The following is a 17,267-nucleotide window of genomic DNA, read 5'->3' as shown; positions in this document are numbered from 1 at the left end:
GAGGACCGAGGGCTGTTTCCAATGGCTAGTGGCTCTGTCAGCCACAAGACCCTTCCCGGAGGGAGTACGGAGCTTACATTTGTCCCTCTTTGGTGACTGTCCCAAAAAGGGCTCCCGCTTCAGCTGACTGTTCTTTTGCATTCTTCAGACCTCGCAGGAAAGCAAGAGGCAAGGAGAGCCTGTGGCTGGCCGCGACCTGACACCCAGCCCGGGCCCCAGTGGGTGACAAGACCGAGGCCCCACTGCCCTGTCAGCCAGGGTGAAGACACAGCTTTCCCCCCTCCCCAGAGAGCAACCCACGCCCCCCACCCCCACCCCCGGGGCCAGGGAGAGAGATTTCATTTTCTTTCCTCTTCTAGAGCTGACAGCTTGGACAGAGCACAAACTTTATTCTCAGGGAGATGGACAGGCCTGTGCTTTATACGAGGCCATGAATATTTATGGCTTTTCTCCCTGCTTCTCCCTCAGCCTTGGCGGATGTACAAGGATCCCGCTTATTATTGCCAGGCAGAAGCAGCACCGGGTGCGGCAGGGATAAAGAACCACTAGGTGGCACCGTTGCCCTGGGAATAAGGACGATGATCCCCGCCACCCGTTGTGGCTCAAGCAGCGGGCTGAAGGAGGAGGGCTTTCCACAGGTTCGATCGCTTAACCCTCCCAAAGGCCCCGGGGAGGAGGCAGCGAGGTGCAGAGAAGCCGGATTGCTTACTCAAGGTCACATAGCCAAGAGGTAATGGAGACAAGACTCCAAGCCATAAACCAATGGCAGAAAAGACCAACTGTGTCCCCCCGACAGCAAATTATAGATATAGATATAGATAGATAGATAGATATAGATATATATAGATATATATATCTATATATATATATATTCTATTTTGGTTATTTGGGACTAGAAAAGCAACAACAGGTACGTATCTGTATCATTTCAAAAAAGGAAGACCATCTTAACACATGAAGAACAGAAGGACATAACGTGAAAAAAATAATACTAATCATAGCCCTTCCCGGTGGACCCATAAATGGAACCCAGGGGAATCGGTGAGGGATTTTCTTCAGCCCCTGGCACTGGAGGAGAGGGTCTTGACGTCATATTTGCATTTTATTTAAAAAAAAAATTTTTTTTTTAACGTTTATTTATTTTTGAGACAGAGAGAGACAGAGCATGAACAGGGGAGGGGCAGAGAGAGAGGGAGACACAGAATCGGAAGCAGGCTCCAGGCTCTGAGTCATCAGCCCAGAGCCCGACACGGGGCTCGAACTCATGGACCATGAGATCATGACCTGAGCCTAAGTCGGACGCTCAAACGACCAAGCCACCCAGGCGCCCCCATATTTGCATTTTAAAGGTCCCCCTGTGGCTGTAGTGCGGGTAAGAGGCCAGAGGGGCTGCGGTGGGTGGGGGGAGACAGATGAGGAGCCCACTGGATGGTGGCCACCAGTCACATGGACTGGAACCATTTGAACCAAGGGTCGAATTATTCAGGGTCCTGAACAACAGGAACATCACCCGGAACGGAAAAGAATCAGTTCTTAGCGTGCAGTGTCAGGGGAGCTGGCGGGTAAGTGCTCTCCCATTTGCGAGGGTCTGACCAGCCTGTGCCCGCCTTGTCCTAGGACATCCGTGGGAAGGGACCGGGCACTGTTTCCAGCTCTTGGTGTGATGGGCACTGTATGGTCTGTTACATACGAGCTCTGAATGTAGACAAGACACCTAAACGCTCAGATCCGCGGTCTCCTTGTTTGCACAATGGGATAATTGCAGCAGGTCAAAGTCTCGTGACTAGGGCTGAATGAGACAATGTGCGTCACTTGCCTACCCCGTTACCTGGCAAACAGTAGATACTCTGGGGTCTGATTTCCTCGGCTCTGTGGTTGTGAGACTCATCCACATTGTTGCCTGCACTGGGCCTTTTTTCATTCTCCATGCCGTATGGCATCCCCGCTGTGTGACTACCATGCTTTATCCTGCAGTGTAGGTGGGCATTTGGATAGGTGCATGTCCGGGGCACTTACGAATAGTGGTGCTCACAGAACCTTCCAGTTTGTCTGCATTTGTGAGCATAAGTACGCGTCTGTGTTGGGACCATACAGAGAGGAATCGTGGCGCGCAGGGCATGAATGTAGTTTTAGGAGATACTGACACATAGTCTTTCAGAATGTCGAATCAACTTACGCAGCCGTCGGCACCGAAGGGAGTTCCAGATCCTGCAAATCCCCAGCAGCCCTAGATATTGACAATTTTCACTTAGACTTCCTGGTGCCTGCGTGCCAGCCTCACATGGAGGGGTCAAATTGCATTTCACTGGAAACTGATGAGATTGAGCATATTTTCATTTGAGTTTTATCAATGGATATTCTCTTTTGTGAAATGTGTATTCACATCTTTGTCTATTTTCTCTGTCTCTCTCCCTCTGTAGACACAAGTTCTTTATTGGACATATGTGTGCAGAAAGCATTTCCACTCTGTGGTTTATCATTTTATGGTGTCTATAGATGAGAAGATGTTCTTCCTTTTAAAGTAGCCATTTGGGGGCCGCCTGCGTGGCTCAGTCGGTTAAGCATCCGACTTCGGCTCAGGTCATGATCTCGTGGTTTGTGGGTTCAAGCCCCGCGTCGGGCTCTGTGCTGACAGCTCAGAGCCTGGAGCCTGCCTCGGATTCTGTGTCTCCCTCTCTCTGGCCCTCCCCCACTCGTGCTCTGTCTGTCTCTCTCTCTCTGTGTCAAAAATAAATAAACATTAAAGAAAAAAAAAACATGCTGAGTGCCTGTCCAGCTCTAGCTCTCAGAGTGAATATTGTCACCATAATGTCAAGAGCCCAGGTAAACGCTCGGATCTCCACTCGCCTTCTGGGGAATGGGGAGGACTCCCCAGATCACCTCCGTGCCTTGTCCACACAAGGACCTAGGAATCAGAAATGGGGGTGTTATAAGGGACAGTAGAGCAGCATCTAGTGGAAGGGAAGGACATTTGGAAGAGAAAGTTTCAGAGGCTGGGACAGAGGTTGGCGCAGAAGCCAGGAATGTGAACCTCATGAGCTGGCAGCCTCAGCACAGGAGATCAGACAAGGTCCCCTTAACAGGACCCAGGACTCAGGGCCAGTGCGGGAGCAGCCTTCTCTCTGCCTCCCTCCCTCCTGGCCCCCCCCAGGTGCTGGTCTCCGGGTCTGTGGGCTCAGAGGCCCATCTTCCCTGTTCTGCTCCATCTGTACTGTGTCCAGCTAAGGGTGCTGCCTCCGCTGCCCCCAAGTCCCCAGGGCTCAGGATGCCCAGGCAGGAGAGGGGTCTGTGCAGGGCGCAGCTGAGGCATCTCCACGGCTCTGGGCCCCTGGTCAGCAGCTGGGCCTGCGTCCCTCTGACACCAGGTCTTTCCTTGGGTTTCTGTCTCTGCTGGTCTCTGCAGGGATGGTCATCACGCTGTCCTTTCCCCTTCCCCCACCCCCCTGCCCCCCTCGCACCCCTGCCCACAGCCCTCCCCCCTCCTCCTTCTGCCAAAAGCATCCAGAACAAACTAGTGTTCTCCCCTGTCTTTTGCCTGGGAGAGTGGTGAGAAGGGACAGTGCTATCAGGGTGGCGAAATAAACATTTGGTAGCAGAGGTCGTGAGGGTCTGGGGATCCTTAGGAAAATCTTGGGGCCGGTCACAGGCCGTGGGTAAGGAGTGAGTGGACCATCTAAGAGGAGATGGGACTCTGTCCCCTGCCACTGCAGGGTCTAGGAATGGATGAGGAGTCCTAGATTTGGGGGAGGAAGGAAGGAGCAGGGAAGGTGCCCCCTCAGAGCCAGTACAACCCCTCCCTGCTGTCAGGCGGGCTTTAGCCCAGACTGCTTGGACGGTTACTCAGAGCAACAGTCAGTGAAACACTGAGAGTCCCAGACTTCATTCAATAAGCCATCAAAGCACCAGCTCAACGGGACACGTTCCCAGTTGGTTCACATTAGCTGCTCAGCCAGGGTCGGCCAGTTGAAGGGAACCTAATTCTTGGTAGAGCCGCCTTGTGACGGTTGGTTTGGGACGTCCTGGCTTCTGAGTCAGCTTGGGAGCCGAGCAGACGCCTGGCCACTGACGGTGCTCAGCTGGCCACTGGGGAAGGCTCCACACGAGGCGGCTGATGGTGTGAAGGTGTGGGGGCAGGATGTGCACGGCTGGGCTTCCCCTGCTCCTTCAGTGGGGCTTGGGTCAGGGATCAGTAGACACAGAGAAGAGGCCGAGCTGTGATTCAGGCCGCTCTCTTGGCTCAGACGCCTCCTCCAGGAGGAACGTTGGAGCAGGAGGAGTTGAGGATTGAAGGGAGGGAAGCCCTTGGTTCAGGAGTCAAGGGCATGATCCAAAGGACTTGCTTGGGGGTTCAGGGATCTCTGTCCCCGGGAACCCGTTGCATTCCTGTCCCAGATCCATCACTCATCGGTGTTGTGAATCTCTGAAGGTCTCTAAAGTTCCATGCCGGGAACTATAAGATAGGGGTCCCCAGGCCCTGCTCGGCCCACCCCACAGGGCTGACGTGGAGATCGCAGGAGATGACTACAGATATCCTTTAGGAGCTGTAAAGATCCTTCCCATGCAAAGGATGGAAAGGAAACCTCCACCCCCCGGCTCTGGAGCCATGCAACTCCCCTCTCTGGAGGCAGCCACCCCTTGAACACTTACAGAGCGTGTAGGGAAGTAACAGTCATCGTCTGAAGGCTTTACCTGTATTTAATCTTTTTTTTTTTTTTTTTTTAGCTTCGTACCGTAATATGAAACAGTAGGTTCCACTGAAGTCTTCATAGGACAGTGCAGAGAAACTGAGGCACACAGGGATGGCCCAACCTTCCCGGCTTCATGTGGTCTCTAGTGGGACTTGAACCACTAGATGCCATCGGGCACCGACCCCATGCTCTCAGTCACGATGCGCTGCTGACTTTCTATAGTGCCTCATTTAAGGAAAGGTATTTCTCACAGCCTGTCTGCTGCATGGGTTTTTTTTTTTTTTTATGTTTACTTATTTTTGAGAGAGAGAGAGAGACAGAAAGAGACAGAGTGCAAGCAGGGAGGGCAGAGAAAGAGAGAGAGACACAGAATCTGAAGCAGGCTCCAGGCTCTGAGCTGTCGGCACAGAGCCTGACACGGGGCTCGAACCCACGAACTGTGAGATCATGACCTGAGCCGAAATCAAGAGTCGGATGCTTATTAATCAACGAAGCCACACAGATGCCCCCATTTCTATGTTTTTTTTAAATATATAATACCTGCTATCAACCAACCAGAATAGTCTCACTGCTCTAATAATCCCCTGGTTTCACCTGTTCACCCCTCCCTCTTTCCTTGAAACCAACCCCTGGTCTTTTTAGTGTCCCTCCAGATCTGCCCTTTCCAAAATGTCATACAGTTGTAATCATGAACACTTCACGGTGACTTAGATGGGCCTTACTGGAAAGTCAAAAGGCTCTGTTTCTCATTTCTCTTCTGCTTCTCCCCATTGCCTTCCTTTTCCACCAAGGAAAACCCTGGTCATGGTTATTAACTAACCGGCTCTGTAAGCCCCCCCTTCCTTGCCCAGTCAACCAAACCTGCCTAAGTCTCGACTAGCACCACTCATGACTGGTGTATCTTTCTAGATCCCCCGGAGGGCCTATCGAGGAAATTCCTCAGGACACGGCAGACGAAGAGGCTCCATCTAATGCCAAGGTAAGGTCTCCTGTCTATGTCTGAGATTGATATGTTGCTTTGGCGGTTTATTTCACGTTTGATTGATTTCACACGGGACGATCTGACAACGTATATTATAGATGGCATATGCAACTTCCATGGTGGGGAGAGTGTCAGTTGGGAGTCTCTCAACCACAGATACCTGAGTCAAGAGGGCACTCAAAAATGACAGCATCCATTCCAAACTGGACAGTAGTGAGCATCTTGGAATTTCTCTTCCTTGGAAAAGAATTTTATAATTGCCAATCAAAATGGACCTGAGACCTATTCTCCAGGAAAAGTCGGTGCCTTTCGGCATAAGTACATTTGCCGTACTCTTGCCTTTGGGTTCCCTTGAGTCAACTGCTTTTTCCCATCTGGTTTTCTAGAGTCACCAAGAGAACAAAACCCTCGTGCAAGCAGAATACAGTATGACCTGACTCTCACTGTGTTTTCATTTCTGTGATCGCAGGGGGACTCAAGGGCCCGTGAAAACGGTATGTGTTTTAGAATCATTTACCTATGGAGGAAAAATCCTTAAGAAAGGAAAGGTGGGGCTTTCTGGCTGGTTTTAGTCTGGAAGGTTATCCCATTTCCAGCTTCCTGTTGGGAATGAGGAAAGGGGACGTCTCTGTAAGGACCGATTTTCCAGATAAAGAACCATGGCCAGTCCTACAGTCCCTGGGAACAGCCACGCTCCCTTAATGCGGTGTGGGTCTGTGTGTATGGGCTTTAGGGGCGGGGGTCTCTGTGTGCGTCTGTGTGGTGTGAACGTGTGGTGTGGGCAGTGCCTGTGGGTAGGAGCACGTGTTTCCCCAGGAGACAGGCCCCACGTACACGTCACAGCGCCGGGTCCCTTTTCTCAGAGAGAACCCCATCACCCCGCATGCTTTGCATACATTGTCTTGTTCACCCCTCGCCACAGCTGTGCTGGCGTTGGCTTTCTCTCCCCGCCCCTCGGAGAGAGGGGCTGAGGTGCAGAGATGAAGGGCTCAAGCTTAGGAGCTACCATGCGGCGCCCAGGCCCGTGGCCACAGCTCTGAACTCTGACCTGCACTCCTCACTCGCACTCGACGTGGGGCGAGGGCGTTACGGCATCTGGGAACATGCCTGGAGCGCCAGAGTCTACCCAGGTCCCCGATCCTGCCAGCCTTACAAGGTGGCCTCATCGGTCACGCAGCCCCCCCGCAGCCACAAGTGCCTTCAGCCGACTTCGGCACGGTCATTAGCGCGAAATGCACGGAGGAAGCCCTGTGCTCCCGGTCGGCCCACAGTTTCTGAGAAGTGTGAGGCCACCTCGGACAATGTAGGTCAACACCTGTCAGTGCTGGGGTCACTCCTCAGCCTCTGGCCCAAAGCAGGTAAGACTCGGGGAGATACTTTAGGGCATTTAATAATAGGATCACCACAAGCCCTGGAAGCGTTGGGTTGTGTGAGCCTAGTGGCCGGGGACAGTGACAAACAGGAACTCAATATGCGCTTCGTTATCAGCCTGGACTCTGCCTCTCTCTCCCTTCCCGCCCCTCTCCTTTGTCTCCTTCCTTCACCAAGACAGGTGGCCCGGAACAGCTCAGTTCTTGCTTGTTAACCCGTTGCTGCCAGGCAGGCTGGGCCCGTGTCACGTCAAGCAGAACCCCCCGGCGTGAGCCCAGCAGCACCGCCAGTGACTGACGGTTACCCTGTGTCCTCCTAGCTGCCCCCCAAGGGCCTGGTGGAGGAGCATCCTGGGGACAAGGCCGAGGGAAAGGCCGCATCCAGTGCCAAGATGAGCTGACCTGCCTTTGTCTGAGACACAAACCCTGCTTTCTAGGTTTCTTTCTTTCGGTTGAATTCATGTGTGAAAATGTGGGCATGCTCATCAGAGACGATATTTATCAGTTCCTTGTTGGGGATGGGTGTCGAGTCCCGCCAGTGACACCTGGTTCACGTGGCTGTTTGCGAAGGGCCACAAGCAGCTCGTAGACTGTGTAGGGGGCAGGACTTTCCTTAGCAGAACCCCCCCCCCCCCCCATCAGATCAAGAATTTCACGATTGGCAACCGACATGAACTTGAGAGGACGTGATCCAGGAATTTTCAGCAGCGTCCTCTATGCTGGCCTTGGGGGCTTCGACGGGAAGGTCTCTCAGCTAGGTCTCTAAAGTCCCCCAGAGGACACATGGGAGCGATCTGATCCTCATGCTTTTCTGTCATTGCAGGTGGTCTCGGGAGAAAGTGAAAATAGTAAGTTCTGCGGAGGCCCGCACTTGCTGGGGAAAGATCGAGGTGGTAAGAGACGCGGGGCTTTCCTGCTGGCTTTCATCGGGAACACCACCCCGATTCTGGGTGCCTGCTGGGAACGGGGGCTGGGGATGTGGGGAACGAGGCTGACCCTACAGGGAAAGAACCGTGGCCATTTCTTCACAAGCACTTTTGTTCCCTTTGGGTGGTGAGGGTTTGCGTGCATGGCGGTGGGCTCTTCCCTGTGTGAATCTAGGTGGTGTGGCTCTGAGTGTGTGTGTGTGTGTGTGTGTGTCTCCCTAGACTGGTGTCCCCTCCAAAAACACAGTTGACAACATCAGCTTCTAAGTGAAAATTCCCATCACCATTGTTTCATGCAATTATATGTATTTCAAACTTGATCAAATTCTGCACTTTGAGTGTATGCTTATTAGCACTTGGGGGGAAATCCTGTGGCCAGCTAGGAAGGGTTCACAGCATTCTAAGCAGACAAAGCTGTTTGAGAATCACCCTTAATGGGTCAAGAAGCACTTCATTTAATGATAGACCTCGCCTCTGAGCACGCTGTTTCCTTATCCCCAGGGCAGGTGGATCAGTTCTGATTAAAGAGAAGGAGCCCTAATGGTATCTAATTGGTCCCTGGGAAAAGGGAGATCAGAGAGGGTGATGGATTACGGGGGAATAGCACAGCCTGTGTGGATGGGGAGCCAGGCACTGAGACGAGGCCCTTGGCCCTAAGCCCCACGTACTGTCTCTCACGCCTCCACTGCCTGGGAACCACTTATGAGCAGGGATGGGGCAGGACGAGCCGGCATGGCTGGTGAGAGCACGGCATCGACATCTTCCTAAAAGCCTGGGGAGAGGGGCGTCCTTCCTGTCGCAGCCTCTTCTCCGTCTATCCGACTCTTTCCTTCATCGACACTGGGGAGGGGCAGACAATGGAGTCAGGTCTCCTTTCTCCCACCCGGGACACATCAGCAAAGATGGAACCAGAGCCAGGCCAGACACAAGGAGGTTCCCAGGCCTGATTCCCCAGGGCAGGTGGATCAGTTCTGATTAAAGAGAAGGAGCCCTAATGGTATCTAATTGGTCCCTGGGAAAAGGGAGATCAGAGAGGGTGATGGATTACGGGGGAATAGCACAGCCTGTGTGGATGGGGAGCCAGGCACTGAGACGAGGCCCTTGGCCCTAAGCCCCACGTACTGTCTCTCACGCCTCCACTGCCTGGGAACCACTTATGAGCAGGGATGGGGCAGGACGAGCCGGCATGGCTGGTGAGAGCACGGCATCGACATCTTCCTAAAAGCCTGGGGAGAGGGGCGTCCTTCCTGTCGCAGCCTCTTCTCCGTCTATCCGACTCTTTCCTTCATCGACACTGGGGAGGGGCAGACAATGGAGTCAGGTCTCCTTTCTCCCACCCGGGACACATCAGCAAAGATGGAACCAGAGCCAGGCCAGACACAAGGAGGTTCCCAGGCCTGATCCACCTGGGCCAGGAGGGACCAGTTTGTACTTTTCACCTGCTTCTGGGGGTCACCTGACAACCAGTCCTTGTCTACACACCATTGGCCAAGGGTTGTTTGGCTGGAAACACATCCATACGAAAGGGATCTCACCCCACGTGACCGGGGCAGCTATAGAACATTCTAGTTGCAGAGGAGGTGAGAGGGGCTCAGGCTCCGGTGCACAGGGAGCTCAGCAAAGTGGTGGGGGTGATCCCAGGGTTAAGGTGGTCCTTGCTGTACCTTTTCCTGGCCCCGAGGACATCAGTTGGAGAGTTTGTCTGAAAGGTATTGGAATTCTCAGCTCCAAACCCTATCTGTGTCCTTCCTTCCACTCATGGGCACAGGAGCCCTAGCCCTAGGTGGTCACTACAAGGACACCGACAGCCTCTCCCTCATTCCTGTCCCCCACAGTGCTCCCCCACAGTGAGGCCTGTTGGGCCTCACACTAAGCCAGGTGTCTGTCCCGGCTCTAGTCTGGATCAGAGAGAGAAGGGTAGGTTCCTGAGGACGGTGAGGTGTCCCCCCCCACCCCTCCCCACTGCTCTGATCACATCCCTTACAAGCGGGGGGGGGGGGTATACTCTTCACTCTGACAAGTGGGCCCCTGCTGGGATTCCTCTAGGACTTGGTGGTGACCATCCTGAGTGTCCCCAGGGCCTCACGTAGTGCCTGGCACGTGTGCATGAGCCCTGGAAGAACCTACGAATGAAAGATCAGATCAGGCCAGCAAATTCCTCTGCAGGAACCCCGAGGGCAGGAAGGTCCCGTCTTCCTCATGTTTAGAAGCTAGAGCTGCGCTATTGGGCCGGGGGTGGGGGTGGGGGGGCAGCTACTAGCCAGACGTGCCGGCTCACGTTTAAATTACTTAAAGCAAAGGAAGTTAAACATTCCATCCCTCATCACACTAGCCACAGTTCAGGTGCCCAGCAGGTGCATGTTTACAACAGAGAACATTTCCATCCTCACAGACGTCTCTCCTGGGCAGCTGCTCTGAGCCTGGCCCAGGGTCTGCTCGTGGAACCCACCTAACCCAACGTGTGTCCATCCCAGGAAGGTCAGTCTGGTCCGTCGCAGGTGACAGCCATGATCCCGTGCGGCTGGGGAAGTGCCAGGTGAAGGGGGATGCTCTCTCATTAAAGGTTTACAACTGCGGCCAATGTCTTGTTGAAGGGCTGACTCCCCCGAGCCCAGGGAAGGTCTGAGGACCCGGAGAAAGGGCAGGTGAGGCCGGGTGAGCCAGCGTGGCCTCAGCGGGAGCAGCAGGAACGGGGGAGCCCCTCTCTCTAATAACCTGCTTGCTCATGCTTGTGTCACTACCGATTGGATCGTCCACAGAACACATGATTCGAGCAGCGAGGACGAAGAACCCGCAGGGAGGGAACAGCCCTCAGGTGCATCAGGAAACGGTTCCCGGGAGCAGTCAGGTTATGCCTGCAGCTTTGGAGACTGAGGAAGCAGGGCGTGAAATCAGAGAGAAAAGGAAATGTGTGTCCTTCTCGTATTTTAATGATGTAGGAATAAGAGCTGTCGTGTCTGTTGGCTTAGGGTGTACTGTTTTGAATCATCTTTTCTTGCTTTGTTATTTAAAGTTTCTCTTTCCCCCAAGACCGGCTCTTTTCTGCTCTGCCTCTGCCAAGCATCAAAGCCTCGGCGATGTTAGGCTCGCACGTCTTGGGAATCGAGCAGGGGCAGTTACTGGGTCGGGTTTGGTGCGACCTGTGACAGAGGCGGTCCGATGAGGCACTCTGTCACGCACGCTTGAACTGGAGACAAGGTGCTTCCGTGTGAGCCGGGCGCTGGGGCCCGGGGACCCTCTCCCTCTGCACCTTCAGGTCACGGAGCAGCACCTCCATGGGCCACCCGCAGCTTTGCCCGTGGGTGAAAGGGCGCTCCCGGGGTGGGCATCACAGAGAATGTTCCCTCTCGGCCTCCTTCCTGCGCGTGCTCCCGGGACCTTCTGCAGAAGCGAGGTGAGAGGTGCTCCCTGGAGCACATTTCTCTCCTCCTCTCCTCATCCAAATCCTGGGTCCCTGGGCCAGAATAAATCCCGTACTTGCCTCCCTGTGAGAGAGACCTCTGTGCGGCTGTCCCGAGGCCCTCCCTCGTTGGCAGGAATTCTAGAGGCCTGTGTGAAGGCTTCCGGGCCGGCCGCACACACTGGCTCTCACAGCCCCGCTGAGCTGTCTCCTAGGACTGAACAGGCCCAGGACAGAGGCTCTTGGCAGTGGGGCTGGGGTTCCTGCCCCTGTCACATCCCACTGCTCCAATGGGATTGCCAGCAGGCAATGGGCCTGCTCCCCACACCATGCTTATAGCCCACACTGTGATCTTTCTTGTGCCTGCCCAGGCCCTCCCAGTGCTCCTACTCCTCCCAGTGCTCAGGGCAAAGGCTGGCAGGCACAGGTGTTTCTGTGGCTGCACCTGTGGGTGTTTTCCCTTTGCTTCGCCTATAGACTGGGCCACTTTGGATAAATTACATTACCTCTAATGTCATGGTCACCCTCCCTAAGGGGCTCGGGGACCCATGTGGAGGACAAGGTTGTGTGAACGTCCAGTGTCTCCCAAGTACCTAAGGTCGGAGCAGGCACAGGTCACATGATACGGGGAATTAGTGGTCACTCTCCACGGGCCCAGCACAACCATGAAGGTGCCCCTGGATTTGGCTGGATCGATTAGTTGATGGATTGACTGGTTAGGGAAGGTCGCAGTATACCCATGGTTGTGGTTCCACTGTCCCCATATTGGAGAAAACTACTAAGGTGGAGGCTGACCAGGAGACGGGAAATGGACAGGAATCAGGAGGCAGGAGGGAGGCCAGGTGGTCACCGGGGGAGGGAAATTGGGAGGCGGGCAGTGTCTTGCACACAAAGTCCTGGGGACAGTGACTGCCACTCGGAGGGATGGGGTGGCTCAGGCGCTGCTTCCTGGTCCCAGGTATGGAATCTGAGGGCTGGGAAGGACCTAGAGACCCTGGACCTGCTCCTCATCACATTGGAGAAAGGATCGGATCAGGGCTCCAGGGGGACTGCAGCGCTGAGGACAGAATTGCCATCTGGGGTTGGGACAAATCCCGGGGGCAGTGGCCTGAGTTCTCACCTCACCCTGACCTCACCCTCCCTTCTCCAAGGCCACCCCATCACTGTCGCTGCCCTTGTGTGCGCAGAAGTCTGCTTTACAGATCCTGAGGATTAGGATGCAGACCCCAGCCATCTGCATATAATTTACTTCCCACTTCCGGCTCTTTTCTATTTATTTCCTGCCCATAAATCTCCTGTGTGACTCTTCCCTGCTCTCTCTTTGGACGATTCTCATCCTGAAGGACCCGGTCCCGTCCAGGCACAGGAGGTTCTCGCATCTCCAGTGGCTATACAATCTCCCCGCCACCCCCTCACCCACTTTCTCAGCAGCACCCTGGCTCCAGACCTGAGCTCTGCATGACTGAATCCTGCCGAGCAGCCTTGAGTGGTGGGCCAAGAGCAGGGCTGGAATGAGGAGGGCTGGGCCCACACTGCTGGAGGGCCCCCCTGGAAGCCTGGGTCTGCCCTGGCAGACCCCCTCTTGGTGCTCTCCTGCCCCAGAGAGGGGGTGGGGGCCTCTGGAATCACATGACTGTCTTCTGCCTTACAGCTACCAAGGTCACACAATTTTAAAAAAAAATTATTCCATCAGGAATCTGGTTCCAGAAATCCTCCTGTCCTGGACTCAAGAAAATGAATCAAGAAAGAAGGGGCATGGAGTGGAACAGGAGGAGGAAATGGAGTGCAGAGAGGCAGGAGGAAGGGCAGAAGGCAAGCAAGTGCCCTTCAGGGAAACTCAACCTCCAGGAGCACGCTGGGGTGGCTGTAAATGTGCATGACCTCTCGGGAGGACACGAAGGTCATGGCCACTGCCACAAGTGAATGTACTGACAACATTTCCCAGGGAGTGGACACCCTACATTTGCTGGACCGAGGCCTCCACTGGCTGCTGAATTTGGGAGACAGGGCTTGAGGCACCTGCTGGGCCACCGTGTGCCGGACTGCAGGAGGAGCAGGTCACATCGTGTTCTTTGTGGAAAGTGTCCCTGGAGGGTTCAAGAACCCAGTTCTGCAGGACCCTATCCTGCCCAACCCTCTCAAGGTAAACAGGGAGCACTTCAGCCAATCAATATGGTGAGATAGTGCGGAGGTGGGCTCAAAGTCTCCCAGTTCAGGCTCCTGGGGAAGGGGTGAGGAGGACAGAGTCCCCGGAGCTCCCTGCCATGGTGGAGGGAGGCTCCCCTGGCCCAGCTCTGCAACCCCGTGGGCACATAGCAGCCCAGCATCAAGGAGGGGACACCACAGCCTCCAGTCCGGGCTGGGAGTTGCCCAAGCCCTGGGGGCCCCTCAGCCTCTGAGGAGCCCTGTGGACGACCTGGTCACCTCATGGCACCGTTTCTGAGGCTGGGATTCTATAGATTTTGCACATATATGTAAAAACCAAACAGAACAGAAAAATTTGAAGGAATCTCAATGCAGGGAAAACTTGGGATAGGTTAAGGAGTTAGGGTTACAAGTTACTTACATTCCTCTTTCCAATTTTGTAAATAAATATTACTTGCATTATATTTTAAAAAGCAGTGTCTTCTGTGACCTTACCTTGCCAGAATACACTAAAGCCATACAATTAATGATTTTAATATGAAGCATAATGATTGTTTTTCATTGAAAGCCGTATGCAAAGTTTGGTGGGGTGTTAAGAAGGATTATAAGTGAGGAAAAGGAGGGGGGAGTTTCGGGTCTCTGTACATTGTGACTGTACAGGTGTCATGACGGGCTGTATTGCCTATTGGGGTGGTGGGCAGGGTCACCACTCTCACATTGTGTCATTAGCACACCTGCTCCTCACAGGTGGGCCTTGGCCTTTTCCTCCTGTAATTCCTTACATTAGGTTCCCCAACTGGAGCTTTGCATAGAGAGGAGCTCACCTGCCTTCCCCTGGGACAGTGGTAAAGCGTTCCTTGCCCACCGGAAAGTGTCTGGTCTATAAGGGTCACCTACATTTGATTGGACCTTATGTTTCAACATCTTACTTAGCCGGGGCCAATTCCTACCTCCTGTCCCCGGATGTGAGTCACAGGACCCGAGACAGGACAGGTGCCTCACCTTGGACCTTCAGCATCCTTGAGTTAAGCTGTTGAGTAGTTCTCAACGGTGGTTCCAGGTTCTCGATCTTGGACGCCAGCTTTCCCAGCTGACCATTTGTCTTGATCTTTTCCTTCTGAGTGACCACAGACAGAATGGGCACAGCAAACCTTCCTCATGGAGCTCCTTCAGTCATGAATCAAAGCACTGGAGGCATCATATAGTTCTTAAAAAGAAACGAAAGATGAGACATCACAACTGACACTATAGAAATGCACGGGATTGGAAGAGACAGCGATAAACAACTATATGCCAACAGATGGGATAACCTACAGGAAATGGATACATTTCTAGAAGCATACAACCTACCGAGAATGAATCAAAAGGAGTAGAAAATATGAATAGCCACAACGTGCTACACATCAATACTCTACAATGAACAGCAGACACTGGCCCAAATGTCCCATACTGGTTGTCGCCTTTGAGTCATTTCACGTGTTGTTCCTTCTGCCTTACAGGGTCTGCCACTTCCCAGCAGTAGGTCCTGTGCAAGTTTCTCGGGCTCATTGACCTCAACTATCTCATGTATAGAATGGGAAACACATTGGTTGTAACACTTACCTCACAAGGTCATCATGAGGCTCAGATGACATGTGAAAACGCTTTATAAACTGTAAAATCTTGTACCCACATGAGCTAACAGAGTATAAAACAATGAGTGTCAAGGGGTTAAGACAGGGAGGGAACTTATAAGATAGAAGTAACTGCTGTGGGGGACTGGTAGATGTGATTTTTGTTCTACATTCTGGTGAGAGAGGCTTTATAAAAGACCAAATGAATTAACAGAACATAATTGGGGTAAGGGATAGGAAAGAAGATAATTGAGAAAGGGAGGCCTGGATGCTCTGGAATCTTCTGAACTCTGGAGAGAGGAAAGTGTTTGTCTGTCATCCAACAGAGAGCCATTCCCCCAAGGAGGTGGGACAATTTTTGCTTGACCCAGATGGATTCAAATCTTGCCTCTGCCATTTTGACATTAGGACTCGGTTTCCTCATCCATAAAGTGGGCATAATAATGGTACCAATCTCAGAGAGTTGCTGAGATGCTTAAATTCATTCTTTTTTTTTTTTTGTCATTCAAAAATACTTCTTAGTAACACAGCATTGGATTATAACCAAAGCATGAAATAAATGTGCATGAGTTCATATTGATATAAGCAAATGAACAAACAAACAAATGGGGGAGAAGAGGCAAATTTTCCTTTAAAAGAATTCCAAATAATAGACTCCTCACTTCAGGAAATGAAGTTGAATCCTCCCCATCTCCCACCTAAAGCAAAGGAGGGCTGGATTTAGAACATGCTTCCAAATAACAGAGTATAGACAGGGAAACGGTGATTTAGCGGAGCAGCCTGGCACACACAACCTTAACTGAATGACAGAAAGCAGCAATGTCCTGTGAATCTCAGGCACCCCCCACCCTGCTGTTAAGGGACGAGAAGGCACAGAGGCACTTCACCTCTGTGGTATTCTTTCCAAAAACCCATACTCCCAGCCAACTCATGACAAGAACATCAGACAAACCCAAATGAAGGCTCATACTCCAAAAGAGCTGACCAGTACCCTTCAAAACTGTCAAGGTCGTGAAAAACAAGACGGAGAAACTATCCCAGACCAGAGGACACTGGGTAAGCATGACAACTAAATGCAGCGTGGTGCCCTGGGTTGGATCCTGCACAGGGAACGGACATTAAGGCAGAAATTGGCAAAATCAAGTATGGAGTTTATCTAACGGAAATAAACAACAGCATTGTCTTCATTGTGACAAATGTACCATGGTAACGGGAGGTGATAACAATGGAAGAACCCAGGTAGGGGGGATACAGGAGCTATCTGTACTGCCTCTGCAACTTCCCTGCAATTTTAAAACTATTTCAAAACAGTTCATTTGAAAAAAAAATAAAAGTAAAGAATCTTTCTTGAGAGCATCTGTTTATGGCCATGACGGTGTTGGGACTGGGGACCCAGCCGTGAGACAGATGTGGTCCCTCAATCTGGAATCTACAATGAGTGGGGATCCGGGAACAGATAAAGAAAATGTGATATGTTAAATGAAATATTGGGGTGCCTGGGTGGCTCAGTCTGTTAAGCGTCCGACTCTTGATTTCGGTTCAGGTTATGATCTTGCGGTCGTGAGATCGAGCCCCACGTCAGGCTCTGCGCTGACAGTGCGGAACTTGTTTGGGATTCTCTCTCTCTCTCTTTCTGCCTCTCTCTCTCTTTCAAAATAAATAAACATTAAAACATAATAAACTAGGGGCGCCTGGGCGGCTCAGTCGGTTAAGCGTCCGACTTCAGCTCAGGTCACGATCTCGCAGTCCGTGAGTTCGAGCCCCACCTCAGGCTCTGGGCTGATGGCTCAGAGCCTGGAGCCTGCTTCCGATTCTGTGTCTCCCTCTCTCTCTGCCCCTCCCCCGTTCATGCTCTGTCTCTCTCTGTCTCAAAAATAAACTTAAAAAAAAACATAATAAACTAAAATGGAATATTATTCAGCCACATTAAAAAAGGAAATCCATTTGCGACAACACAGATAAAGTTCAAAGGCATTATCCTACATGAAATAAGTCCGAGAAAGATAAATTCTGTATGATTTCATTTATATGTGGAATCATAAATAAATGAAACAAACAAACAAAAGAACTCACAGAAACAGAGAGTAGATTGGGGCAGTGGGAGTGGGGTGAGGGGGAATGCGCGAAGGTAGTCGAAGAGTAC

This window comes from Panthera leo, chromosome D3 (genome assembly GCF_018350215.1).
Source record: "Panthera leo isolate Ple1 chromosome D3, P.leo_Ple1_pat1.1, whole genome shotgun sequence".
Classification (NCBI taxonomy): domain Eukaryota; kingdom Metazoa; phylum Chordata; class Mammalia; order Carnivora; family Felidae; genus Panthera; species Panthera leo.
The sequence above is the reverse complement of the archived record's forward strand: the minus strand, read 5'-3'. Positions refer to the sequence as shown.